At 42.5% G+C, this 25905-nt stretch overlaps 1 long non-coding RNA gene across 2 annotated transcripts in view; it reads left to right on the forward strand.

Annotated features, from left to right (window-relative positions):
- Positions 1-17723, forward strand: part of LOC105476588 (uncharacterized) — a 175457-nt gene extending 157734 nt beyond the window's left edge. For both annotated transcript variants that reach the window (XR_011607099.1, XR_011607100.1), the window contains one exon: positions 16292-17723. This is a non-coding gene — a long non-coding RNA (uncharacterized lncRNA). The remainder of the gene's footprint in view (positions 1-16291) is intronic.
- The last annotated feature ends 8182 nt before the right edge of the window (positions 17724-25905 follow it).

Below are 25905 nucleotides of genomic sequence, written 5' to 3' on the forward strand. Positions count from 1 at the left end.
TCTAGGTTTCTTGAAGTGAATAATCTTTACCTGGGATACATAGGAAAGGGTTTCCTGTAATCTGACCAGTCAAATCCCGACTCTCAGCTTTGCTTTCCATGGGATTTGGATTTGAATGATCCTGGCTTTCTGTTTCTTTCTGCCTATCCCCTGCCGGCTGCCCCATATTCACCACAGTGCCCTATGCTGTGATACGGTGAAGGTGTTTGAGCTCGACTCATTTTGGGGGAAGAGTAACTTCCAGATTGAGCCCAGGCTTAGAATAGATTGCCTTTGGTAAAAAATATGGGGATCCATATGCTTCCCTGTTTAACACTGTGAGGCATCCTCCCTGATTCAACTCAAGAATATTGCTGTTAACTATTTCGTACATGTGTTTGGATGGGGCAACAATGCTCTTAGCTGGAAAGGAATCTTAAGATCCTGGTAGGGATCTTAAAAGTGATCCGCTGATTTCTCTGTTTTTAGGTGAAAGACATCATTTATGTTCTTTAGGGTCCGCAACTCCCAATGGAATGCTGGAGACCATAGCACATTCCATCATCCCCGTACCTTCGATGGTTCCTTTCCATTTGGCCATAGCATTTTCTCCTTTTCCTTTTGCATTTTTCGCTTCTGCCCTCTTCTGCAATCCCAGCTTCGTCTTCCCAGCTGAGACTGACACAAGAGAATGATAAGGCTGTCCCTACTGGCTGTGGGAAGGAAAGGAAGCAGTAGGGACAGATAACCGCACTCAGGACAACATTGTATGTATGCAGTGGGGGGGGGGGGGGGTGCTTTCTCATGGAGATTCCTGACCCTAGGAATGGCAGGCTCCACTTGTCCCGCAGGACACGGCTTGGGTGACAGCTGGGATTTCTTAAGGGGCCAGAGTGATTCCCAGTTGTAATTTTGGAATAGACGTCATGGGTGATCGAGTCAGATGGATGGAACACATAGCAAGGTGTTCCAACCAAGAGTTCAGTTTGGGCATCTGATAGTCTCAAGTCTGGAAGTAAAGAATCTCTGACCATACTCAGTGAAGGATGCAGTGAATAGTATCTGGTCCTGGGGTTGAGGGGCTGGCAGGGTACCAGGGCCCACTCACTCACAGAGTGGAAGGTCTATTCAATCCTCCATGGGTGAATATATGTTCATGGGAGTTTGGGGGGCTGGCAAAGAGGGTTTCTGGAATAGCCAGAGAGAAAAAGAGTAATTTTAAAATCTCACCCAATTTTGTTCACTCATACGAAAATGGAATTTGTCATCAGATCCATGGGGTAAATGCTGGCTGGGAAACTGGAGGCAAAGGAAAGGCCAAGAGCTTGGTAAATCTCAAAGTGGAGTGGAAGGTGAGGAGCCAGCAAGCAGGGGTGTGAGGTAAGAGAGTCTAAGACTCTGTAGTGAGAACAGAGAGGCTGGAGGAGGGGGAACAGCTGCACAGCAGGGCAGCCTGAGTTGATGCCACAGGGTTAAGTTGTCTGTGGGCGATGGTACTTGGCATTTCAATCCCACTGACCTCTCTAGTGAATCAAGCTGAAGCCCAAGTGTCATATGAGTGTGACAGTATTGTGGCTCAGGGATGTGGGAGCACCCAGAGCAGGTCTCTGCTATTCTGGATCCTGTGTGTGGTCAGATGTGGAGGAGAATCCATATGGGGTGGGGAGTCAAGTGTGGAGGAGAAGAGAGAAAAATTCAGTGGACCAGAGACAAACAGGCAGTGATGTCTGAGGCTGGCTCCACTGGCTTACAAGAGCCTGTTATGCACATGTCTGTCCAGTTCCAAGTTCTGTGACATTATGCTGGTAAGTTGTTAGCTAGAAACCAGCTGTGATGAGAGTATTTACACCACAGGAAGTGGCAAATGCTACAAATAGGGGTGTTTTTCCCCTTGGTTTGCTGGGTGTTAAACATTTACCAGCACTCCACTGGGAGCAGGACCTCTTTTTGTGTCCTGTAGATTTAGTGACAGTGGACACTGGTGTGTACTTTACTCTGTGGGATTAGCTCAGAAGTTGCACAAACTGGAGCCCCTGGTGAGTCTGTGTTTTAAGAACTGAGGGAGAAAGATGCAGGTAAAAGAGAGGAGAGGGTTGGCACTTGCTCTGACAGCTGCACAGGCTGCTGAATGTATCCATCAGCGGCCCCACTCTTAGGCTTCTGGCCACTTGCCTCACTCTGGGCGTGTCGTGTGGGCTCTGTCACATGCTGCCGGGTAGTGAAAATGGATGTGGACCTGCTGAAAAACAAATTGGCATCATATCCCAAGAACTTAAAACATCTGTACCCTTTGACCCAGTAATTCTTCTGGGAGTCTGTCTTAAGAAATCAAACCTAAACACATGTCTATTTTTTTTAAACCTATGATGCCAAAAGATGTTAGCTGCAGTTTTATTTATATTAGCCAAAAGTTGAAATTAATTGTAATGTCTAAGTATAGCGGAATGGTTAAATCACTAATGGCATATTTTCTTAGTAGATTATTATGCAGTGATTTAAAAGGATGTTGATACAGTTTGGCTGTGTCCCCACCCGAATCTCATCTTGGATTGTAGTTCCCATAATCCCCACTTGTCGTGGGAGGGACTTGGTGGGAGATAATTAAATCACACAGGTGGTTACCCCCATGCTGCTGTTCTCGAGATACTGAGTGAGTTCTCACAAGATGTAATGATTTTATAAGGGGCTTTTCCCTCTTTGCTCAGCACTTCTCCTTCTTGCTGCCATATGAAGAAGGATGTGTTTGCTTCCCTTTCCACCCTGATTGTAAGTTTCCTGAGGCCTCCCCAGCCATGCTGAATTGTGAGTCAATTAAACCTCTTTCCTTTATAAAGTACCCAGCCTTGGATATGTCTTTATTAGCAGTGTGAGATTGGACTGATATAGATGTGAAGGAAGTTTATGAAAAAATATAGAAATGCTTATGATGAGAAGAATACAAAATTGTAGAGTAGCATTTTTCCAAGCATGTTTTTTGGAACACTATTCCCATGTCTAATATATTTGGAAATAGTTGGTATCACATGCCCCTCTCAAGACTTCATGATGCTCATCAGCACTGAAGGTTCTGAGAAGTGCTGCGGCTTAACCTATTGTTTCTTGAACTTATTTTGCCCTGGAGTCCTTTATCCAACCAACATCTATTACCATCTTTGAACATTTATGTTCTGTGGGAGAGAGTTTTGGGAAATGATGACACATAGAATGGTTATAATTAGGTTAAAATTCCACTAGAATATAGAGAAATAGCTGGAAGAAAAAAAATAACAAAATTCAAGTAGAGACCGTGGGTAGCAATGACGCAAAAAGATTATTTAATAAATCTTTCTTTTTTCATACATCTGCCAGAAATTCTTTGATATGCATAGATTATTTTATTAAATACTTTTATAAAGGTCTCGGTCTAAGTAAGTTTGTGTTTTTATGCAGTTTATAACATGTAAGTTTCACAATTTGTGCTTTCTGCCTAATGAATAAAATAGCTATATAACCCAGTAGGATATTTGATAAGAGTCTGATGGCCTCTTAATACTATGTAATAAATAACAGTATTTATTCTAGCATGATGACAATTTCAGAGTGTGAATTTGGACTTGGGAACTGCCTACTTCATGACAACCAAAAAGAAAGAGTCTTTTAAGAACTAGTAAACAACTAACAGTTAAAGGTGTGCCAGGCACTATTCAGATCACTTTATACACATTAACTTATTTAACCCTCTCAGCAACTGCATGAGGTAGGTAGGTAGCATGATCACCATCATTTTACAGATGAATAAACTTAGCCACAGAGAGGTTAGGTGATATGCTCGGTTCCAAGTCCTCCATCTCTAGAGACCAGATTCTGATGAGTACCCAGTGCTGCCTCCTACTTAGGGAGCCAGTGATCCCACCACAACAGCAGCCAGGATTTCACAGCTGCTGATTTAACTTAGATCCTAAACCGTTCTTGCCTGTGAGAGTGACAGAGCCCTTTCCTCTGGGGTCGGTAAGCTGGAACCACACAGGCCCCTCACATCCTCTGGCTAGTCTCCACTAGTCGAGAAGGCAAAGAGGGTGCAGACTAGAGGAGGAGGGGGTATGAGTCCCACTTCTGGCCTCCAAGGGCCCAAGAGTAGCCTTGCTTCTCTAGCTGTTTCTGTGGACTTTGGTGAGGAATTCTGTATCTTTCTTCCAGAACATCTTCTTTTTTCTTTTTTTTAAATGTTTCTTTATACACCTTTTAGTTTTAAATTTTTCTTTAAGAGGTTGTTATAAGAGGCCATTGTAGAGTGTCTTTCACAATGATGTTTTTGAACCAGATTATACTTTAGATGGGCTGTGATGCCTACATGGTAATATCAAGTAAGTTTAGAAACCTGCTTATACACTTGAGGTGCCCAGAGGCAGAGGATGGGCTAAAGGGCCACTCAAGGTCACGTCCATTCTCTGTACTCTGGGATGTTTTGGATATCAGGTGTCAGAAGAATGTGGCTAGCCAAGTTACCATCTAGAAATGGGCTACGCCCAGGTGTGAGAGACAGAGGCAGGAAGGCTAAGGAAACAGGAGCAGAGAAGCTGCTCTTCATAGGTTTTATTTATTTTTATTTATATTTTTTAAATTATACTTTAAGTTCTAGGGTACATGTGCACAACATGCAGGTTTGTTACATATGTATACTTGTGCCATGTTGCTGTGCTGCACCCATCAACTCGTCAGCACCCATCAACTCGTCATTTACATCAGGTATAACTCCCAATGCCATCCCTCCCCCCTCCCCCCTCCCCACAATAGGCCCTGGTGTGTGATGTTCCCCTTCCAGAGTCCAAGTAATCTTATTGTTCAATTCCCACCTATGAGTGAGAACATGCGGTGTTTGGTTTTCTGTTCTTGTGATAGTTTGTTGAGAATGATGGTTTCCAGCTGCATCCATGTCCCTACAAAGGACACGAATTCATCCTTTTTTTATGGCTGCATAGTATTCCATGGTGTATATGTGCCACATTTTCTTAATCCAGTCTGTCACTGATGGACATTTGGGTTGATTCCAAGTCTTTGCTATTGTGAATAGTGCTGCAGTAAACATACGTGTGCATGTGTCTTTATAGCAGCATGATTTATAATCCTTTGGGTACATACCCAGTAATGGGATGGCTGGGTCATATGGTATTTCTAGTTCTAGATCCTTGAGGAATCGCCATACTGTTTTCCACAATGGTTGAACCAGTTTACAGTCCCACCAACAGTGTAAAAGTATTCCTGTTTCTCCACATCCTCTCCAGCACCTGTTGTTTCCTGACTTTTTAATGATTGCCATTCTAACTGGTGTGAGATGGTATCTCATTGTGGTTTTGATTTGCATTTCTCTGATGGCCAGTGATGACGAGCATTTTTTCATGTATCTATTGGCTGTATGCATGTCTTCTTTTGAGAAATGTCTGTTCATATCCTTTGCCCACTTTTTGATGGGATTGTTTGTTTCTTTCTCATAAATTTGTTTGAGTTCTTTGTAGGTTCTGGATATTAGCCCTTTGTCAGATGAGTAGATTGCAAAAATTTTCTCCCATTCTGTCGGTTGCCTGTTCACTCTGAGGGTAGTTTCTTTTGCTGTGCAGAAGGTCTTTAGTTTAATTAGATCCCATTTGTCAATTTTGGCTTTTGTTGCCATTGCTTTTGGTGTTTTAGACATGAAGTCCTTGCCCATGCCTATGTCCTGAATGGTATTACCTAGGTTTTCTTCTAGGGTTTTTATGGTTTTAGGTCTAACATTTAAGTCTCTAATCCATCTTGAATTAATTTTCGTATAAGGAGTAAGGAAAGGATCCAGTTTCAGCTTTCTACTTATGGCTAGCCAATTTTCCCAGCACCATTTATTAAATAGGGAATCCTTTCCCCATTTCTTGTTTCTCTCAGGTTTGTCAAAGATCAGATGGTTGTAGATGTGTGGTATTATTTCTGAGGGCTCTGTTCTGTTCCATTGGTCTATATCTCTGCTTTGGCACCAGTACCATGCTGTTTTGGTTACTGTAGCCTTGTAGGATAGTTTGAAGTCAGGTAGCGTGATGCCTCCAGCTTTGTTCTTTTGACTTAGGATTGTCTTGGAGATGCAGGCTCTTTTTTGGTTCCATATGAACTTTAAAGCAGTTTTTTCCAATTCTGTGAAGAAAGTCATTGGTAGCTTGATGGGAATGGTGTTGAATCTATAAATTACCTTGGGCAGTATGGCCATTTTCCTGATATTGATTCTTCCTATCCATGAGTATGGTATGTTCTTCCATTTGTTTGTGTCCTCTTTTATTTCACTGAGCAGTGGTTTGTAGTTCTCCTTGGAGAGGGATACCTTTACATCCCTTGTAAGTTGGATTCCAAGGTATTTTATTCTCTTTGAAAAAATTGTGAATGGAAGTTCATTCATGATTTGGCTCTCTGTCTGTTACTGGTGTATAAGAATGCTTGTGATTTTTGCACATTAATTTTGTATCCTGAGACTTTGCTGAAGTTGCTTATCAGCTTAAGGAGATTTTGGGCTGAGATTATGGGGTTTTCTAAATATACAATCATGTCATCTGCAAAGAGGGACAATTTGACTTCTTCTTTTCCTAACTGAATACCCTTTATTTCTTTCTCTTGCCTGATTGCCCTAGCCAGAACTTCCAATACTATGTTGAATAGGAGTGGTGAGAGAGGGCATCCCTGTCTTATGCCAGTTTTCAAAGGGAATGCTTCCAGTTTTTGCCCATTCAGTATGATATTGACTGTGGGTTTGTCGTAAATAGCTCTTATTATTTTGAGATACGTTCCATCAATACCGAATTTATTGAGAGTTTTTAGCATGAAGGGCTGTTGAATTTTGTCAAAGGCCTTTTCTGCATCTATTGAGATAATCATGTGGTTTTTGTCTTTGGTTCTGCTTATATGCTGGATTACGTTTATTGATTTGTGTATGTTGAACCAGCCTTGCATCCCAGGGATGAAGTCCACTTGATCATGGTGGATAAGCTTTTTGATGTGCTGCTGGATTCTGTTTGCCAGTATTTTATTGAGGATTTTTGCATCGATGTTCATCAGGGATATTGGTCTAAAATTCTCTTTTTTCGTTGTGTCTCTGCCAGGCTTTGGTATCAGGATGATGTTGGCCTCATAAAATGAGTTAGGGAGGATTCCCTCTTTTTCTATTGATTGGAATAGTTTCAGAAGGAATGGTACCAGCTCCTCCTTGTACCTCCGGTAGAATTCAGCTGTGAATCCATCTGGTCCTGGACTTTTTTTGGTTGGTAGGCTATTAATTATTGCCTCAATTTCGGAGCCTGCTATTGGTCTATTCAGGGATTCAGCTTCTTCCTGGTTTAGTCTTGGGAGAGTGTAAGTGTCCAGGAAATTATCCATTTCTTCTAGGTTTTCTAGTTTATTTGTGTAGAGGTGTTTATAGTATTCTCTGATGGTAGTTTGTATTTCTGTGGGGTTGGTGGTGATATCCCCTTTATCATTTTTTATTGCATCTATTTGATTCTTCTCTCTTTTCTTCTTTATTAGTCTTGCTAGCGGTCTATCAATTTTGTTGATCTTTTCAAAAAATCAGTTCCTGGTTTCATTGATTTTTTGGAGGGTATTTTGTGTCTCTATCTCCTTCAGTTCTGCTCTGATCTTAGTTATTTCTTGCCTTCTGCTAGCTTTTGAATGTGTTTGCTCTTGCTTCTCTAGTTCTTTTAATTGTGATGTTAGGGTGTCAATTTTAGATCTTTCCAGCTTTCTCTTGTGGACATTTAGTGCTATAAATTTCCCACTACACACTGCTTTAAATGTGTTCCAGAGATTCTGGTATGTTGTATCTTTGTTCTCATTGGTTTCAAAAGAACATCTTTATTTCTGCCTTCATTTTGTTATGTACCCAGTAGTCATTCAGGAGCAGGTTGTTAAGTTACCATGTAGTTGAGTGGTTTTGATTGATTTTCTTAGTCCTGAGTTCTAGTTTGATTGCACTGTGGTCTGAGAGACAGTTTGTTATAATTTCTGTTCTTGTACATTTGCTGAGGAGTGCTTTACTTCCAACTATGTGGTCAATTTTGGAATAAGTATGATGTGGTGCTGAGAAGAATGTATATTCTGTTGATTTGGGGTGGAGAGTTCTGTAGATGTCTATTAGGTCCACTTGGTGCAGAGTTAAGTTCAATTCCTGGATATCCTTGTTAACTTTCTGTCTCATTGATCTGTCTAATGTTGACAGTGGGGTGTTGAAGTCTCCCATTATTATTGTATGGGAGTCTAAGTCTCTTTGTAAGTCTCTAAGGACTTGCTTTATGAATCTGGGTGCTGCTGTATTGGGTGCATATATATTTAGGATAGTTAGCTCTTCCTGTTGAATTGATCCCTTTACCATTATGCAATGGCCTTCTTTGTCTATTTTGATCTTTGATGGTTTAAAGTCTGTTTTATCAGAGACTAGGATTGCAACCCCTGCTTTTTTTTGTTCTCCATTTGCTTGGTAGATCTTCCTCCATCCCTTTATTTTGAGCCTATGTGTGTCTCTGCATGTGAGATGGGTCTCCTGAATACAGCAAACTGATGGGTCTTGACTCTTTATCCAATTTTTCAGTCTGTGTCTTTTAATTGGACAATTTAGTTCATTTACATTTAAGGTTAATATTGTTATGTGTGAACTTGATCCTGTCATTGTGATATTAGCAGGTTATTTTGCTCGTTAGTTGATGCAGTTTCTTCCTAGCATCGATGGTCTTTATATTTTGGAGTGTTTTTGCAATGGCTGGTACCAGTTGTTCCTTTCCATGTTTAGTGCTTCCTTCAGGATCTCTTGTAGGGCAGGCCTGGTGGTGACAAAATCTCTAAGCATTTGCTTATCTGTAAAGGATTTTATTTCTCCTTCACTGATGAAACTTAGTTTGGCTGGATATGAAATTCTGGGTTGAAAATTCTTTTCTTTAAGAATGTTGAATATTGGCCCCCACTCTCTTCTGGCTTGTAGAGTTTCTGCCGAGAGATCTGCTGTTAGTCTTATGGGCTTCCCTTTATGGGTAACCCGACCTTTCTCTCTGGCTGCCCTTAACATTTTTTCCTTCATTTCAACTTTGGTGAATCTGATAATTATGTGTCTTGGAGTTGCTCTTCTTGAGGAGTATCTTTGTGGTGTTCTTTGTATTTCCTGAATTTGAATGTTGGCCTGCCTTACTAGGTTGGGGAAGTTCTCCTGGATGATATACTGAAAAGTGTTTTCCAACTTGGTTCCATTTTCCCCCTCACTTTCAGGCACACCAATCAGACATAGATTTGGTCTTTTCACATAATCCCATATTTCTTGGAGGCTTTGTTCATTTCTTTTTACTCTTTTTTCTCTACACTTCTCTTCTCTCTTCATTTCATTCATTTGATCATCAATCATTGATACTCTTTCTTCCAGCTAATCAAGTTGGTTACTGAAGCTTGTGCATTTGTCATGTATTTCTTGTGTCATGGTTTTTATCTCTGTCAGTTCATTTATGGCCTTCTCTGCATTGATTATTCTAGTGATCCATTCTTCCATTCTTTTTTCAAGATTTTTAGTGTCTTTGCGCTGGGTACATAGTTCCTCCTTTAGCTCTGAGAAGTTTGATTGACTGAAGCCTTCTCCTCTCACCTCGTCAAAGTTATTCTCCATCCAGCTTTGATCCATTGCTGGTGATGAGCTGCGTTCCTTTGGAGGGGGAGATGCGCTCTGCTTTTTTGAATTTCCAGCTTTTCTGCCCTGCTTTTTCCCCATTTTTGTGGTTTTATCTGCCTTTGGTCTTTGATGCTGGTGACATACTGATGGGATTTTGGTGTGGGTGTCCTTTCTGTTGATTAGTTTTCCTTCTAACAGTCAGGACCCTCAGCTGTAGGTTGTTGGAGATTGCTTGAGTCCACTCCAGACCCTGTTTGCCTGAGTATCAGCAGCAGAGGCTGCAGAAGATAGAATATTGCTGAACAGCAAGTGCTGCTGTCTGATTCTTGCTCTGGAAGCTTCATCTCAGTGGTGTACCCTGCCATGTGAGGTGTGAGGTGTGGGTCTGCACCTAGTGGGGGATGTCTCCCAGTTAGGCTACTCAGGGGTCAGAGACCCACTTGAGGAGGCAGTCTGTCCGTTCTCAGATCTCAACCTCCATGCTGGGATATCCACTGCTCTCTTCAAAGCTGTCAGACAGCTGTCAGACCACCCAGAGGTGGAGTCTACTGAGACAGGCAGGCCTCCTTGAGCTGTGGTGGGCTCCACCCAGTTCGAGTTTCCTGGTGGCTTTGTTTACCTACTTAAGCCTCAGCAATGGCGGACGCCCCTCCCCCAGCCTCGCTGCTGCCTTGCAGTTAGATCTCAGACTGTTGTGCTAGCAATGAGGGAGGCTCTGTGGGCATGGGACCCTCTGAGCCAGGTGTGGGATATAATCTCCTGGTGTCCCGTGTGCTAAGACCCTTGGTAAAGCGCAGTAGTAGGGTGGGAGTGACCCGATTTTCCAGGTGTTGCGTGTCTCAGTTTCTCTTGGCTAGGAAAAGGGATTCCCTTCCGCCTTGCACTTCCCAGGAGAGGTGATGCCTTGCCCTGCTTCAGCTCTCGCTGGTCAGGCTGCACCAGTTGACCAGCAGCGATTGTCCAGCACTCCCCAGTGAGATGAACCCAGTACTTCAGTTGAAAATGCAGAAATCACCCGTCTTCTGTGTCGCTCGCACTGGGAGCTGGAGGCTGGAGCTGTTCCTATTCGGCCATCTTGCTCCCGACCTCAATCCATAGGTTTTATTTTATTTTGTTTTTTATTTTTTAAAATTTGTACATATTTATGTGGTACAACTGCAACTTTGCTACATTGATATTGTATTAGTCTGTGGAGAACTCTCATGGCTTTGTTACTGATGTGGGGGCTTGGGCTGGGCACTGCTTATTATTATCATCTTAGTTTTTTAAGTGACATTGTTGAGGAAAGAATCTGAAGACCCATGGTTGTTGCTTGGCCACTGAAAAATAAATCACATTTTGATAATTTCTCAATTTCCCAGTGAATTTCCTTTGCCCAACTATATAATATATGTAAGAGAGTATCCTGGACAATTGTACAGGGACACTGGGAGGACAAAATAGTATAGTATTTGAGTAATCATAACACAGATTAATACTAATTACTATTAATACTAATACTAATAGGTAGCAGGAGCCAGTAGTCATGAGTGCTAACTTTGTGTTAGGCAACTAGTGTTACATTTTGAGTGCAGAGCACCTAGAGTGATCATTTCTGTTAAATACTGTGAGTTACCAGGCATTCCATCCTCTGTTTTCTCTCTCTCCTTTCCCTTTGTAAGTACTATGGACTCTCTTTTAGCTATTTCTTTTTTTTAGTCCTTTTCTCCCACACAAGTTGAGCTCTCATTGCTGCCCACGGTTGCCATGGTTTCCTGCCTTCCTGGCCTAGGACTCTTCTTTGTCTAACCCACCTGCCACATGCCCCAGGCTGACCAGCAGATGACACCACTTCCACAAAGGCCTCCCTGTTATTTGAGATTATTCCATGTCTCTCCATGACCTGGTCTAGCACTCAGAGCTCTTCATGTTCTGACTCCAGGTTACCTTTCCAGCCCATCTCCTGTGCCTCTGCAGGGAGATCTTGCTGTAGCCAGGTTGGTTCCCTCAAGGCTGTGCCCAGAGTGTTCCCTCCTCCAGGCCTGTGCTCACCCTCCCCGCAGCTTCTGCTCCACAGTGTCACCTCCATAAATTCTCCCCATGCGCAGAGTCCAGCCCAAGCTCTTGCTCCTATTCTAAGTCTTCCCTGAGCACTTCTGCAATCACCTCTTCCGTGAGTGCTCACACTCTTAGGTGCTCCATTTGTCATTTTTGGCATTGTTTTGTGTTGTCATTTAATTCCTCTTTTTCTTAAACATTTGAGTGTCTATATTCCTCCTTCGACTAGATTGTAAATTCCTTGATGGCAGGGGTCATGGGATGTCTATCTATCTATCTATCATCAATCTATTGCCTATCTATCTATTTATCTGTCTATCTATCTATCTATCTATCTATCTATCTATCTATCTATCCGTCTAGTCTATGTCTATTATCTATCTATCTATCTAATCTATGTCTATTATCTATCTATCTATCTATCTATCTATCTATCTATCTATCTATCTACTGTCTAGTCCGTAGGAGGTATTTAATAACTCTTTGATTAAAGAAAGAGTATCATTTTCAGTTTCCTTCTCAGATTCAAGAAACGTAAATGTTTGCCATGGAGTGAGAGGCAAAGAGGTAGTCTGAGGCACACAGAGGTGAGAAAGAATCAACTGTTCTTGAACAGAGTCCTGAACAGAACCCTTAATAAGACTCAGGGTTTGGAGCTCAATCTAAGATTTTGTGGGGCTTTGCTTAACTAATCCAGAGTCCAGGATCCCCAGATAGTTGTGAGAAATAACCACTAGCAGGGTAGCTGGAGCAGGCTGCAGAGAAATTGTGTAGTACTCATTACTGTTAGGAACAATAATAGCAATTATGATAATAATGATGATGCTGATGCTGATGCTGATGATTAAGCAGCAGCTCTGGCTGTGCCTGTCTCCAGGGTGGCAAATCCTCCAATGTGTAAGTAGGAATCTGTTTCCTTTTTTCATTGGAGTAAGGTCTCTGGCTGGCAATGCAGCCTGTGACCCCAGCCTCCCTAGGCCACCGGGGCTGGGAGGGACGGCTCAAGAAGGCTGGCCGAAAGGCGTCTGGCTGGCAGAGGGGAGGGAAGTCATTCCCAGTCCCATTGGTCTTGACTGAAAACAAAGTGAGGGTCCCTGAGTTCTCCTATAAACGGTAATGATAACACAATTATCATGCAAAACAAAAATTAAGTTTAATGGTGCAAAGCCAGGGTGTACCAGGGAGGTAATTCATATTAATTATGTTTGGATTAAAAGCTTATTTCTTTTGTTAGCATCTGCAAGTAGAAACTTAGCTGTTAAAAAAAAATCCGCATATAATTACAGCCTCTTATGGAGGAGCAGTGTTGAACTTAATGGAGCATCCCTGCACTCTTCAAGCTCCTGGAGAATGGTAATATTTCACATTTTATGAAACACAGAAGAAATAAATTACAGGTTTAATGATAAGAACTACTTGGGCTCATAATGAAATCTGATTGGCCAGTTAATCCACCGAGACCCTCAGATGTGAACCATCCAAAAAGGGTAAAAATGATGAAAAATGAAATTAAATGGAAAAACCCTCACCCGCAGCCTCCTTTGTGAAGGCTGGGGAAGTGCCAGAGCAGGAGGGAAGCCCTCAAGGAGTGAGAAGGAAAATCACTCTCTCCAGGTTTGAGGAGAGCAGAGCCGCTGGAAGAATTTCCCTGCGTCTCCAGGTTTCCTGTAGAGATAAAGCCAAGGAGAGTTCCCCGGGGAGGGGGAGGACAGGGAGGGAGCCTGGGAGGAAGAAAGAAAGAGAGGGAGGAAGGGAACGAAGAAGGAAAGAAGCGGGGAAGAAAGAAGGGGAATATTTCTTCTGGTGGGAAAGTTTCAGGACTTCCAGCAGGGGCAGGAGCATTGCCTTCAGCGGGAAAGACAAAGACAGAATGAAGGCTAATGACTTGGGCTGAGTTTGTAACTTTTTTTTTTTCACAAACAAGAACACATTTTGCTAGGAGGGGAAGGTGAAGGTCTTTTCTTGTCCTAAGCTCAGGGTGCACTGAATCCCCTTGAGAACCTGGAGTGTGATGTCCAAAGGCGGGAGGAGAAAAAGACGTCCTGCTCTGAGACACAGAGAGGAAGCAAGAGGGAGCTGAGTATCCCCTTTGTTCCATCTGCGATCTGCCAGCTGGGCCCGCCAGCCCGTGGGATGCTGCCCCTCACACCGAGGGCAGGTCTTTCTCTCTCAATGCACTGACTCGCCCACCAATCTCCTCCGAAACACCCTCACAGATGTGCCTAGAAACGATGCCTCACCGGCCATCTAGGCATCCCTCAATCCAGTCAAGACAGCACCTCATATTAACCATCATGGAGGCCCTGTGGATTCTGGAAACTCTTGCAGATCCCTTTTCCTCAGGCCCTGCCTGGCACTGCTCTTGTCCTGGCTCTCCTTGGAATGACATCCTTTGTCTCTCCTGGCTTGGTGGTCCCATGGAAAACGTCTAAGCTTACGGAATCTTGGGTATCACTGGGTCCTGCCCCCTCACAGCACAAATTGGGAAGGAGGTGTAACCCATGAACACTTCCCAGTGCAGGGGCCTCCCCCTTGTAGATACTCAATAAATGATATCTGTCCTTTTTCTCTTAAGGAACTTGCCTAAGGTCCCATAATGCTCAGGCTAGAAATACCAACACTCCCCAGTTTTTGGCCACCTCATATGCCAAATAATACACTGCCATGTTTTTGTGTACACTGCTGCATTTTTTTTTTCTTTTTTTGAGATGGAGCCTCGCTCTGTCACCCAGGCTGGAGTGCAGTGTTGGATTTCAGCTCACTGCAACTTCCGCCTCCCAGGTTCTAGTGATTCTCCTGCCTCAGCCTTCTGAGTAGCTGGAATTACAGGTGTGTACCACCATGCCAAGCTAATTTTTGCATTTGTAGTAGAGATGGGGTTTCACCATGTTGGCCAGGCTGGTCGTGAACTCCTGACCTCAGGTAATCCACCTGCCTCAGCCTCCCAAAGTGGTAGGATTACAGGTGTGAGCCACTGCGCCCGGCCACTGCTACAGTTGATTCTCACCAGCACCTCCAAAGCAGGGTCCTTTTTCCACTTTCTGATGAGAAGATGAAGGTTCATGATGTTAATTGATCTGACAAGATAACTAGAGGCCTTCTGACTCCCAGTGTGGAATTCTCCCCACTCCACCACACTGGCTCCAGGACTGGGGACAACAGTTTTCTATTATTTTTCAGTGTAAATAATTTACCAACTGGCAAACATCTATTGACCAAAAGGCCTTTGATGCCTTCTATAGATGGACATTTGACTGCATCTCCTAGGACTTTCCCCGTTGTTTATTAAACTACAATTACACTAACCACAGTATCTCTCTAACATACTTAGCGCTTCCAGCCCAGGGTCTTTGCACTTGGAGTTACCTCTGCCTGACACACTCTTCTTTCTAGGTCTTCAGGTGGCTGCACCTAGCAACTCTTCAGTCACTCTCTGTCTCAATGCTCTGCTTTCTGTTTTTTGTTTTTGTTTTTTTTTTGAAGGAGTCTCGCTCTGTTGCCCAGCCTGGAATGCAGTGGCATGATCTTGGCTCCCTGCAACCTCTGCCTCCCGGGTTCAAACAATTCTCCTGTCTCAGCCTCACGGGTAGCTGGGATTACAGGTGCCCATCACCATGCCGGGCTAAGCATTTTTGTAATTTTAGTAAAGACAATGGTTTTGCCAAGTTGGCCAGGCTGGCTTTTGAACTCCTGACCTCAAGAGATCCACCAGCCTCAGCCTCCCAAAGTGCTGCGATTACAGGCGTGAGCCACCACATCTGGCCAATGCTCTGCTTTCTTTGCTTTCCTTTTTTTTTTTTTTTTTTTTTTTAAACAAAACAAACAAACAAAAACCTTTACTTTTAGAGATGAGATCTTGCTGTATTGCTCAGGCTGGCCTTGAACTCCTGAGCTCAATTGATCCTCCTGCCTCAGCCTCCTGAGTAGCTGGGATTACAGGCATGGGACACCACCCACACCTGGGCTGCTTTATTTTCTCTATAGTGCTCGTTGCTCTCTGAGATTCCCTTATTTGTTTAAGAATAATAAACTCTAGGAAGGCAAGGACTATATCTTGTTGACTGCCACACCTGTAGGTTGAGAGGAGGGCCTGGCACTACGTAGACTCAGTAGGTCTTTGCAGAGTGAATGAATGAATAAATGAGTAAAAGAAATCGGACTCCATCTCCAGTCCCTCTTCAGTTGTGCTGCCCTGGTGCTCCTCTTGGGTTTGTTTCTCTTCCTGCAGCTGTGAAGCCCTCTGTGCAGGTGGGTGCTCACACCTGTGCACAGAGGGAGGGAAGTAGCATGTGGAATAACAGCAGCTATTCCCACTCTGCCCTTTTTCTTGCATGCTGACTGGTAGAGGCCTGGGGAAAACAGCCTTGAGCAACAACAAGCAGCAATGATTTCCCTGCCTGTGACAAACATGGTGCTGTTTAGTTATGGTTTGGAGCTGAGAGGCCTCAGTGGGTGCCTGAAAGCTGAGCTTGGGCTGAGAAGGGACAAGGGAAAGGGGCTCTGACTGATGGCAGGGTTGGCAGGTGGCACGCCCAACTTTTCCCTCTCCTGTTCTCCCCTGCTGCGGCCCTCGTAGCCCATCTTACTGTGATTTCATGGCAGCCCAGCTGAGGACAGTGACAGGATCATGGTTTCTCCTTGCAGATTCCTCGGCAGTGCCTGGAGAAGACCAGGAGAAGAAGCAGAATACCCTCCTCAAAGAAGCGGACTTCACCTCCAGACCTCCCAGCGGGACTTAGACAATGGGGCTAGGCAGTCACATGCCTGCACGTGGAAAGTTTCTGGGACTGTGCTTGGATCCCAGTTCTGCCTTTACTAGTCATGTGACCTTGGGAAAATCACTTGACCTCTTCGTATAGGATTCCTCATCTGTAAAAACAGTCTAAGATTAGGAGCTACCTCAGGGTTGTTGTAGGAATTAAATTAATTCATGTTTATAAAGTGCTTTGAACAGCGCCTGGCACATGGTAAGCGCTATGTGGTAAGTGCTATCTATTGATTACGTAAATAGAAGTGATCACCATTAGACTTTCCATGCAGATGATATTATGCATATGCATGTCTCCCGCATATGACATCATTGGATCATTTTGCAATGGTGGTGAGTTTATTCTTTTTCTTTTTGTTTTCTTCTTTTTTTTTTTGTCAGATGAAGAAACTGATGGGAAGTGAATTGGTTTGTGTTAAACATTAGGTTTGCTAGGTCCCTCACATATTTATTTAGTCCTCATAACAATTGTATAAAATAAATATTATTTATTCTTTTATTTATTTGTAAAGATGGGTCTCACTATGTTGCCCAGACTGGTCTTGAACTCCCGGGTTCAAGTGATCCTCCTGCCTTGGACTCCCAGAGTGTTGGGATTATAGGCATGTGCTACTGCACCCAACCTAAAAGAAATATTATTATCCCCATTTTACAGATTTGAAAACAGAGGCTCACACTTCAGAGTTCCATCCTAAAGAAAGTAGGATGTGACAGGGGAAGAAATCTGCTTTGCCCCCGCCCGGGGCCTGGCAGCTCCTCATGCTGGGGTGCACGGTGAGTGGGTGCACCACTCATCTGTACGTACTTGGCAGAAGCTGTCAAATCAGTTCACGTCACTCAGGTTGATTGGACGTAAAACACACACAGAGACGCCAAGCAATTGCATTATTTTCAAATTACTCAGCTCTAGGAGAATAGAATGAGCAAACGGAAGAGCAGCAACTCTGAGTTATATTTCTCAAGACACTGGGGCTCCTGATGGCATAGCAGCAGCTTGGTAGAGCTTGGTAAAGAGACTTGGGGTTGGTACCTGAAGGGCAATTCTTTGGCCATGACACTGTAGGGAAAAACTTCTATGGGTGTTGAAAAGACAAGGTGAGGACAAGAAGAGTTGAAAAGGAGCTGCTCTGCAGCAACCTGGCTGTGGATGGAGGCAGCCACATGTAGCTTAGGTAGACTGCTATTGTAATTTTCTCTGCAACTGAAGAATTTGAAATGGGCTTGGGGATTAATGAAGAGCAGAATCTGGCTTCAGGGTGACAAGGTTTGCATAGAAATGGCCTTCTTGAGCAAAGGTAGTGACTCCTACCTTTTTTTTTTTTTTTTGTAGAGTTATGACACCCATGTGTTAGTCAACTTGGACTGTCATAACAAAATATCACACACTGGGTGGCTTAAACAACAGAAATTTATTTTCCTATAATTCTGGAGGCTGGAAGTCCAAGATCAAGGTGGTGGCAGAGTTGAGTTTCCTCTGAAGCCTCTCTCCTTGGTTTTCAGATGGGCGTCCTCTTGCTGTCTCTTCACATAACTGTTCCTCTGCATGCATGCCCCTGGGGACTCTTTCTTATCTTATAATGACACTAGTTCTATTGGATTGAAGTGCACCCATATGACCTCATCTAACCTTAATTGCATGTTGTAAGGCCCTAACTCCAAATACAGTCACATTCTGAGGTACTGTGGACTAGGGCTTCAACATATAAATTTTGGAGCAATCCAGTTCAGCCCATAAAATCCCTTTTTGGTTGCTTGATTCTGTTTATTTGGTATCATGCCTTCCTTTTCCTAAAGAAATTTATGAATAGAATTACTTTCTAAGTGAAAGAAACAAAACTTATTTTTATTAAAAATTATTTTGAGACTCTTGTGACAAATTTTTAAGTAACTGAAGATTTTCCTGGAGCTTCTACAAAATCCTGGCTGAGAATCCCTGCTTTCTGGACAGTTGAGAAGGAAACACACTTAGTACAGCTGTTAGAGGAGATATAGTTGCAACCGCTGAGTGCTTATTATCTGCCAACTCAAATATATTGCCCAAGGGAATAACAAATATCCTAGTATTCTTGTTAAGTATATTGTGTAAGGTCACACAGCTCTTAAACAACAGCTTCGGGATTTGAACCTGGAATCTATCTGACTCCTAAGTCCAGATGCTGTTCACCACATTAGGTTGAAGCATGGCCAGTATTCATAACATACAACTATGATTCCATATCCTTTGCTAACTAATGTTCCTGTGTGTGCAAACCTTACAGGGCAGCCATTCACCACAACCCCTACTAGATGGCTTTCTGTAACGAGAGTAGAACAGTAGTACTCTCCTTTTGAGAAGTCATTTGTAATTTTGTTGGTGGGCTGACATTTAGGTCCTGCTCTCTAGCCCTAGAGGGGATCCCATAACCTGGATCAGGCCAATGATGATTATCTCCATGACTGTAGTGGCTGGTCCAGTGGGGAGGGTCAGGCAGGTAAACTGGCCCAACCTGAGTCCTTCTTGAGGATTTTAGAAACTGAAGGTAGGAGAGAAAAATTACCTCTCTTCTTCTGGGGAGCAGGATGAAGGTGGGTGGGTAGGCAGAGCTGTTGGGATGTGGATCCAGGGATCCTGGAAGTCCTGTCCTCCACCAGGTAAAGAATACATCCTGCAGAAGTAGAGAAGGGAGCCAGTACACAGAGAAGCAGAGCCAGGAGATGGAGAAGAATCCTGAGAGCGTGAAGGTCCCTGGGTCCAGCCATTGTCAAGGCTGAGTTCTACCCTCCTTAAGTTGTTTATCTTTCTTTCTTGCTTCTGTTAGAAGATGAACACTCAATGAAAAATCACCAAACATCTGAGGAAAGCCATCAAAATGAAATAAATGAAACAAACAAGTTCTTAAACACAAGTGAACAGCGTGGGCTGAGTTTTTGTCACTTGGAACTGGAAGCACTGACTATAATGCTAACCTCTGAGCAGGCCCACATGAGGGGCAGCTGTGGTGTGCTGTGATAATGCTGGGATATGAAATCAGGTGGTTGATTTGAGTTTGGCTCTGATATTATATCAACTGCATCGTTTGGGGGAAGACACAGTTTCTCAGAATTTTATTTAGTTGTAAAATAAAGATAATGATATTACATGTTCTGTCTACCATCTAGAGTTTTTGTCAAGACAAATTGGGGTAAAGCATGTTCGAGAAAAATGTTAGCAAAATTTTAAGCCTGAAGTGAGTAAACAGTGACTCTGTCCTGAGACTACAGTGGAAAGCTGCCTCTCTGGCCATATGTGAAAATCTTCTGCCAGAGAAGATGAACACTCAATGAAAAATTGCCAAACATCTGAGGAAAGCCATTAAAATGAAATAAACAAAACAAACAGTTCTTATAAACAAGGAAACATAGATAATAGAGCCATCAGCACAGGCCTTTAAAAGAAAAGCAATTATATTTAATATCCTTAAAGAAATAAAAGAGGGCATTATATGTGTGAAACAAGAATAGGAAATTATAAAACAAGGACCGTTTTTTTTTTTTTTTTTTTTTTTTTTTTTTTTTTTTTTGATAGGGTTTCACTCTGTTGCTTAGCCTGGAGTTCAGTGAATGGCATGATCATAGTTCACTGCAGCCTTGAACTCCTCAACAATCCGCCCACTTCAGCTTCCCAAAGAGCTAGGACTACAGGCATATGCTATGATGCTCAGCTAATTAAAATTTTGTGTGTGTGTGTGTGTGTGTGTGTGTGTGGGTGTGTGTGTAGAAATAGGATCTTGCTATGCTGCCCAGGCTGGTCTTAAACTTCTGGTTTCAAGAGATCTTTCTGCCTCGGCCTCCCAAAGTGCTGGGATTACAGGCATGAGCCACTGCACTCAGCCCAAAATTGTTTTATATAAGACTAGTTAGAGAGCTTAAAGATGAACCATATGATTACTAAGGAACAGAATTGATTCAATCAGATATTTATTAACAGCCCGCCAGGTGCTCTCTGCTAATGTAGGGGATACAATAATGGGCAAAACCAGACATGGCCTCTGGACTCACATACTTACTAGTAAGTAAGAAAGGAATTTGTACAATAACCACACCAACCAATTTCAGACTGGGTGTGATGATTAGATGATTAGGGGGGCAGGCAGAGCTTCCCTAGGGGAGTGACAACTGAGTTGAGATCTCAAGGATAAGTCAGAATTAACCAGGTGAAAAGGGAGAGTGAGTTCCAGGTAGAAGGGGCAGAATATGTAAATGTGCAAATCTAAGAGAATGCAGCAAGGCTGTGGTAGGTGGGCCAGAAAGAGTGAGGGGGAGTCTTAGAGAGTCTGAGGTTGGGGAAGGGGTGAAGCAGGGACAGATCATGTCAACAAGAAGCCTTTATAAGTTTGAACTTTAAGCCAACTTTTGTTTGGAAGGTAGGAGAATTCTCTTCTTGCAAAAAGAGATTTAAAACCCCCCTCCCATTATCCAGTATTCAGAATACTTTTCCTCAAAGAGAAAATGCAAACTTCAGGTTCGAGAAGGAGAGTTTTATTATCACACAGCTCATAGTCAGCATTTTGCTGAGCACAGGAGGAAGTGAAACTGCCCATAGAAATCATGTGACGATAAAACCAAGCGATGGGGCCCCTGGGGACCGCAGGTAGCAATTGTGCCAGTTGAGACCAGGAGAGCCCCTGTGATCCATGTTCATGCTGAGGTTAAACAGAGCCCAGGCAGTGGGGAGGGGAAAACAAGGCGGCAAACTCAGAAAGAAGTAGATATGGCATGAGGAAGAGGCAGAGAGGGACAGAGGAAGATAGAGACAGAGACAGAGAGAGGGAGGAGGAGAGGGCACACACTTAGTTCACGGTGTCTTTGAGTTCTCTATTCCAGTTCCTGTGAGGCCTTGCTGAGCTAGTGTTCTACTTCTTGGGTTTCCATGAACTTCATTTTAAGGTTCCGCTTATATCCTTACAGCTAATCCCTTTTTAATCTCCTGAGAAAAGAAAGAAAATGAAATAGAATGATAACTATTTTCTACTTAAAGACTGCCGTATTCACAGGGAATAAGTAAAGGCTGAGATTTAGTAACAGTGTTCTTGTAATAAGAGGCTTGACATTCTAGCCTGACAGCAAGGGATAAGAGCAGAAGAGCATTTTTCCTGGACCATGACCATTCTCTTAGCTGGTGGAATAAAGGTTATTGCCACATCCCTAAAGAAGAGCAGCTGAAGACATATAATTCTGTAACCTGTATAGTCAGATGCATATAATATTTTGGTACTCTGTTTGATTTTTATACAAAATATGACTTTAGCCATTCTTAACCTCTTAATATCTTCTTCATAAAGACATTAAAATAATTTTTGAAGTATTACTGTAGACTAGCACCTCCCAAATAGCATTCCTTGAAAGACTATCATCTCTAGATATACAACTGTATATTGTGTGATAAAAGACTAGTTGGTTAAAAAAATTGGGAAACACTCTTGGAGATTCATAATGCACATTTGTATATTAAAGGCTCTGAGAAGTCCTTCAGTGAAGAAGCTTGTTGAACTTTAACCCAGTATGCCCCAAATTCATTTAACTACTGTCGCCTATGCTTATGTGCAGTGGCGCGATCTTGGCTCACTGCAACCTCTGCCTCCTGGGTTCAAGCGATTCTCCTGCCTCAGCCTCCAAAGTAGCTGTGATTAAAGGCGCCTGCCACCATGCCCAGCTAATTTTTATATTTTTAGTAGAGACGGGATTTCACCATGTTGGCCAGGCTGGTCTCAAACTCCTGACCTCAAGTGATCCACCCTCCTGGGCCTCCCAAGGTGTTGGGATTACAGGCATGAGCCACTGCGCCTGGCCTAATTATGAAATTTTTTTTAAATGAGCGCCTATTAAAATCCTTCTGGACACAAATAATATGAGGAATAGAACTTAGGAAACACTATTATGATTCTAAGAATGTTCATGTTGGCTATGGTATGGTAAAGTTGGCATGACCACAAGAGTGAATGAGAATAAAGCTTGAAAAGAAAAAGTTGATTACACTTGCAGATCCCAGAGAGGAGGTCACCACATGCCTCACTGGGCCACAGGAGAAGCACCAGGTTTGGGCCAGGTGGCAGAAGACAAGAGTGTGGGGAGAGCCTGAGCCATTTCTGCAGGAAATGCAAGGCAGGGCAGAGTGGTCAGGTTAGAGTTGGCTAGTTTGAATAATTCTGGTGGGCTTTGAGCTACAGGAGTGGTCTCTAGTTGGCTGGTACCTGGCTCTGGGATGACTTAGGGGAGAGGAAATATTGGCTTGATATGTGAGAGTTAGAGAAGGAGGTGGTTGATGCTACAGATGTGGGACTGGTTTGTTTGTACATAAGAAACATACTCCTTGCTGAGTCTTTTACTGAGGCTAAGAAGGGACTGGCCAGGAAGGAGCAGTCTCTCCTTTGTCAGAAAGCTTTTTAAGATTTCAAAACATCATAAAATATAAAAAATACAAAAACACAGTCAATATAGTGATGTAGGGATATTTTGGACGAGTGTACCCTGATTAACTTTTGAAGTCTAGATTTTGGAGACCAAAGTGGGCAAAACCCAAGTGAGATGAGCAATTCCTCATTAAAAAATTTTATTTTTATTGTATCAATCACAGTCTAGTCAGAAAAAGAAACCAACCTATGTATTTCAAACAAAGGATATTTAATACAGGAAATAGGCTACAAAGACCTTAGACAGTCAAGGAGCAAAAAAGGGGAAATTAAGGTAAATCAGAGATTATTTAGGGCTGGAGGAACAAAAGAATGGTGATGGGGTTTCCAGAACCTAAGAGCAAAGAAAGCAGATTATAGTCTCAAAAGTTGTGATGGTGGTGATGTGTACCTGTAGTCCCAAGCTACTTGGGAGGCTGAGATGGGAGGATCACTAGAGCCTGGGGAGGTTGAGGCTGTAGTGGGCCATGATCACACTACTGCACTCCAGCCTGAGTGACAGGCCAAGACCCTGTCTCAAAAGTAAAAAGCTGAGGTGATGGAAGAAACACTATTGGAAGAAGAAAGGAAAGAAACAGGAGGAGAGAGAGAGAGAGACAGAGAGAGAAAGAGAGAGAGAGAGAGAGAAAGACAGAGAGAGGGGGAGAGAGAGAGAGAGAGGAGCAAAGACATCTCCCTTCCTCTCTTGTCTTGATTTTTCTGCCAGTTAGACAAAACTTAACTGGAAGCCAACTGCCAAAGAGACCGGGGAAATGTAGTTTTCAGACTTCCAGCCCCATTATTATGGAGGGAAGTTGTGGGACCATGCTTAACGAAGCTCAGTTTTGGCTCGGGGCAGTTTTGTAGAGAGCTATATATTACTAGCTATTATTATGAAGCTATCATTCAAGTCTTAATGGACCAGCCAAACAATCATTTAGACTTATACTCTCTTCTAAATTAATTAGTAGTTTGACTAATCAGTGTGATCATTTAAGGCCAACATGCTGCAAGAGAAAACATGTGTAAATAAGTTTTTTAAAATTATTCAAATAAGAGAAAATTCTACATGAAAAAAGTCTCTAGCAGTAAAACTTTTCATAGAAAAAAAAAAAACCCAAAACTACACCTGAAAAGAACCTGAGTGTTTAATAATAGGTGATGAACTAGGATAATTTTAGTATATTACTTAGACTCGTATGTATTTATCACAAATAATAAGTGTTGGTGTTACATAAGAAAACCCATTCTTGGGAAAGGTTTAAATGCTAACCAAAGCAACTTATTTTTAATTAATATTTTTAGACTCTATGCTGTCATACTGAATTCACTGCTAGCTAAGAGACCTATCAGAGATTTAAATATATTTTCTCGAGGTTTTCTGTGGGTTTTCTTTTGGTTCTATCTATGTGACAGAGGCTCTTTCTAAAAGTATGTAGTTCACTGTGGGTCAGCTCCAGCAGTAACCGTCCTCACTGCACCACATACTCCTCTGTAGATGTGCATTCAGTGGGAGTTCCCTCCAGCCCCAGGACTGCAGCAGCAGCCAAATGTTGAGTGGATTGAGTGCCAGGTGGATCCAAGACTTTTCCTCCCTTCCAGAAGGTTCTAGAAGCTCCTCTAACTGAAGGCAGGGTGGGTCACGTGGGGCTGGCTGAAATGCTCCAACTTTTTCATAAACCATGGGTGGTCCAGTTTAGACTGATAGGAATCTTCTTGTCGTTCTTTTTAAATGGATGAAACTGATGGAAATAAAAGGTGGAAAATATATTTAAAAAAGAAAACCAATTCTTTTAAACAATATGTATTCAGCACCTATCATGTGCTAGGCACCATAATTTATGACAGGCATAAAAACACAAATGGGACCTTGGCCTCTGTTCTTATGGTTCCTATAATCCCATGGAGGAGACAGCCTTATAAACATGAAAAAGGGTTTACAACTTACCTAAGAAATTAGAATGGCAAATTTTTATGTATACAAATTTTCTATAATGAACATGTATTATGTGTATAATAAAAGTAGTAAATTCTTGTAATATAGTTTTTATAACTATGTAAAACACCTAATTATTAGTAGAGAACACAAAAGAGTGAAAATAATTGTGTTAGGGTAATCCTAATATGATATTTAGTTTTATTTCAACTTGGCCAGGCTATAGTCCCAATGATTTAGTTAAACATTAATCTAGATGTCGCTGTGCAGGTATTTTGTAGATGTGGTTGACATCTTCCATCAATTGACCTTATGTAAAGGAGAGGCCTCTGGGTAATGCAGGTGGGCCTCATTCAATCAGCTGGAAGGCCTTAAGGGAAGACACTGAGGTTTCCTGAATAAGAAATTCTCCCTCAAGACTGTAGCATCAGCACTAGTCACAATAGCAAAGACATGGAATCAACCCAGGTGTCCACCAATGCTGGTTGGATAAAGAAAATGTGGTACATATACACCATGAAATACTACACAGCCATGAAAAAGAATGAAACCATGTCCTTTGCATCAACATGGATGCAGATGAAGGCCGTTATCCTAAGTGAATTTATGCCAAAACAGAAAACAAAATATCACATATTCTCACCTACAAGTGAGAGCTATACATTGAGTACACATGGACATAAAGATGGGACTCCAAAAGGGGGAAGAAGGGAGGGCGACAAGGGTTGAAAAACTTCCTATTGGTTACTCTGTTCACTGTCTGAGTGATGGGATCAACAGAAGCCCAAATCTCAGCATCAGGCAGTATACTCTTGTAACAAACCTGCACATGTACTCCCTGAATCTAAAATTTTTTTCCCAAAGACTACAGCATCAGCTCCTGCTGCAGCCTGCTGGGCTGTCTCTGGATTTTGGACTTGTGTGAGCCCGTTCCTTAAAATAAACATCTTTATTTCATATGTATATTGTATATATTTAACACACATAGACACACACACAAACACACACACACACAAAACCCCTTACCTCCTGTTGGTTCTGTTTCTCTGGAGAACCTGACTGATACAGCTACTGCCTTTTTCTTTTAAATAGTCCTTAATTCAATGTTGGTTTAATCATGTATAATTTCTTTATAGGATCTTCTGTC

The sequence above is a fragment of the Macaca nemestrina genome, chromosome 8 (genome assembly GCF_043159975.1).
Source record: "Macaca nemestrina isolate mMacNem1 chromosome 8, mMacNem.hap1, whole genome shotgun sequence".
Classification (NCBI taxonomy): domain Eukaryota; kingdom Metazoa; phylum Chordata; class Mammalia; order Primates; family Cercopithecidae; genus Macaca; species Macaca nemestrina.